A 4,151-nucleotide genomic window follows, 5' to 3' on the forward strand; every position below is an offset into this window, starting at 1 on the left:
TGTGCATCGGAAACTAATACTGGTCTTCCAGGGATCGATCAAATCGTAGACTGTTTGAGACATTACTCACATGGAGGAAAGTGCACATGGTGACTGTTGTATTCAATCCCGATGCAATTTCTGTGTTTCATCAACACTTTGAAGGTCCACAGATTACAGAATGCCTCCAGATGTGCATCGGAAACCATTACTGGTCTTCCAGGGAAATATCCAAGCGTAGACAGTTTGAGACATTACTCCCATGGAGGAAAGTGCGCATGGTGACAATTGTATTCAATCCCGATGCAATTTCTGTGTTTCATCAACACTCTGATAGTCCACAGATTACAGAATGCCTCCAGATGTGCATCGGAAACTACTACTGGTCTTCCAGGGATCGATCAAAGCGTAGACTGTTTGAGACATTACTCCTATGTTGGAATGTGCGCATGGTGACTGATGTATTCCTTACCGAAGCAATTTCTGTGTTTCAAAAAAAGTTTGAAGGTCCACAGATTACAGAATGCCTCCAGATGAGCATCGGAAACTACTACTGGTCTTCCAATGAACGATCAAAATGTAGACATTTTGACACATTACTCCCATGGAGGAAAGTCCGCATGGTGACTGATGTATTCCATACCGAAGCAATTTCTGTGTTTCATCAACACTCAGATAGTTTACAGATTACATAATACCTCTAGATTTGCATCGGAAACTACTACTGGTCTTCCAGGGAACGATCAAAGCGTAGACTGTTTGAGACATTACTCCCATGGAGGAAAGTTCGCATGGTGACTGTTGTATTCAATCCCGATGCAATTTCTGTGTTTCATCAACACTCTGATAGTCCACAGATTACAGAATGCCTCCAGATGTGCATCGGAAACTACTACTGGTCTTCCAGGGATCGATCAAATCGTAGACTGTTTGAGACATTACTCACATGGAGGAAAGTGCACATGGTGACTGTTGTATTCAATCCCGATGCAATTTCTGTGTTTCATCAACACTTTGAAGGTCCACAGATTACAGAATGCCTCCGGATGTGCATCGGAAACTATTACTGGGCTTCTAGGTAAAGATCCAAACGTAGACAGTTTGAGACATTACTCCCATGGAGGAAGTGCGCATGGTGAGTATTGTATTCAATCCCGATGCAATTTCTGTGTTTCATCAACACTCTGACAGTCCACGGATTACAGAATGCCTCCAGATGTGAATCGGAAACTACTACTGGTCTTCCAGGGATCCATCAAAGCGTAGGCTGTTTGAGACATTACTCCCATGGAGGAATTGCGCCTGGTGACTGTTGTAATCAATCCCAATGCAATTTCTGTGTTTCATCAACACTCAGATAGTACACAGATTACATAATACCTCCAGATTTGCATCGGAAACTATTACTGGTCTTCCAGGGAACGATCAAAGCGTAGACTGTTTGAGACATTACTCCCTTGGAGGAAAGTGCGCATGGTGACTGTTGTATTCAATCCCGATGCAAGTTCTGTGTTTCATCAACACTCTGATAGTCCACAGATTACAGAATGCCTCCAGATGTGCATCGGAAACTACTACTGGTCTTCCAGGGATCGATCAAATCGTAGACTGTTTGAGACATTACTCACATGGAGGAAAGTGCACATGGTGACTGTTGTATTCAATCCCGATGCCATTTCTGTGTTTCATCAACACTTTGAAGGTCCAAAGATTACAGAATGCCTCCAGATGTGCATCGGAAACTATTACTGGTCTAACAGGGAAAGATCGAAGCGTAGACAGTTTGAGACATTACTCCCATGGAGGAAAGTGCGCATGGTGACTATTGTATTCAATCCCGATGCAATTTCTGTGTTTCATCAACACTCCGATAGTCCACAGATTACAGAATGCCTCCAGATGTGAATCGGAAACTACCACTGGTCTTCCAGGGATCCATCAAAGCGTAGACTGTTTCAAACTTTACTCCGATGGAGGAATTGCGCATGGTGACTGTTGTATTCAATCCCGATGCAATTTCTGTGTTTCATCAACACTCAGATAGTCCACAGATTACATAATACCTCCAGATTTGCATCGGAAACTATTACTGGTCTAACAGGGTAAGATCGAGGCGTAGACAGTTTGTGACATTACTCCAATGGAGGAAAGTGCGCATGGTGACTATTGTATTCAATCCCGATGCAATTTCTGTGTTACATCAACACTCTGATAGTCCACAGATTACAGAATGCCTCCAGATGTGCATCTGAAACTACTACTGGTCTTCCAGGGAACGATCAAATCATAGACTGATTAAGACATTACTCACATGGAGGAAAGTGCACATGGTGACTGATGTATTCAGTACCGAAGCAATTTCTGTGTTTCATCAAAAGTTTGAAAGTCCGCAGATTACAGAATGCCTCCAGATGAGCATCGGAAACTACTACTGGTCATCCAGGGAACGATCAAAACGTAGACAGTTTGAGACATTACTCCCATTTAGCAAAGTGCGCATGGTGACTGATGTATTCCATACCGAAGCAATTTCTGTGTTTCATCAAAAGTTTGAAGGTCCACAGATTACAGAATGCCTCCAGATGTGCATCGGAAACTACTACTGGTCTTCCAGGGAACGATCAAAGCGTATGCTGTTTTAGACTATACTCCCATGGAGGAAAGTGCGCATGGTGACTGTTGTATTCAATCACGATGCAATTTCTGTGTTTCATCAACACTCTGATAGTCCACAGATTACAGAATGCCTCCAGATGTGTATCGGAAACTACAACTGGTCTTCCAGGGAACGATCAAAGCGTAGACTGTTTGAGACATTATTCCCATGGAGAAAAGCCTGCATGGTGCCTGTTGAATACAATCCCGATGCATTTTCTGTGTTTCATCAACACTCCGATAGACTACAGATTACAAAATGCCTACAGATGTGCATCGGAAACTAATACAGGTCTTCCAGGGAACGATCAAAGCGTAGACTGTTTGAGACATTACTCTCATGGAGGAAAGTGCGTATGGTGACCGTTGTATTGAATCCCGATGCAACTTCTGTGTTTTATCACCCCTTTGAAGGTCCACTGTTTACAGAATGCCTCAAGATGTGCATCAGAATCTACTACTGCTCTTTCAGTGAACGATCAAAGCGTAGTCTGTTTGAGACATTACTCCCATGGAGGAATGTGCGCATGGTGACTGTAGTATTCAATCCCGATGCAATTTCTGTGTTTCATCAACACTCTGATAGTCCACAGATTACAGAATGCCTCCAGATGTGCATCTGAAACTACTACTGGTCTTCCAGGGAACGATCAAATCGTAGACTGATTAAGACATTACTCACATGGAGGAAAGTGCACATCGTGACTGATGTATTCAGTACCGAAGCAATTTCTGTGTTTCATCAAAAGTTTGAAAGTCCGCAGATTACAGAATGCCTCCATATGAGCATCGGAAACTACTACTGGTCATCCAGGGAACGATCAAAACGTAGACAGTTTGAGACATTACTCCCATTTAGCAAAGTGCGCATGGTGACTGATGTATTCCATACCGAAGCAATTTCTGAGTTTCATCAAAAGTTTGAAGGTCCACAGATTACAGAATGCCTCCAGATGTGCATCGGAAACTACTACTGGTCTTCCAGGGAACGATGAAAGCGTATGCTGTTTTAGACTATACTCCCATGGAGGAAAGTGCGCATGGTGACTGTTGTATTCAATCACGATGCAATTTTTGTGTTTCATCAACACTCTGATAGTCCACAGATTACAGAATGCCTTCAGATGTGTATCGGAAACTACAACTGGTCTTCCAGGGAACGATCAAAGCGTTGACTGTTTGAGACATTATTCCCTTGGAGAAAAGCCTGCATGGTGCCCGTTGAATACAATCCCGATGCATTTTCTGTGTTTCATCAACACTCCGATAGACTACAGATTACAAAATGCCTCCAGATGTGCATCGGAAACTAATACAGGTCTTCCAGGGAACGATCAAAGCGTAGACTGTTTGAGACATTACTCTCATGGAGGAAAGTGCGTATGGTGACCGTTGTATTGAATCCCGATGCAACTTCTGTGTTTTATCACCCCTTTGAAGGTCCACTGTTTACAGAATGCCTCAAGATGTGCATCAGAAACTACTACTGGTCTTCCAGTGAACGATCAAAGCGTAGT

Source organism: Schistocerca gregaria, chromosome 9 (genome assembly GCF_023897955.1).
Source record: "Schistocerca gregaria isolate iqSchGreg1 chromosome 9, iqSchGreg1.2, whole genome shotgun sequence".
Lineage (NCBI taxonomy): Eukaryota > Metazoa > Arthropoda > Insecta > Orthoptera > Acrididae > Schistocerca > Schistocerca gregaria.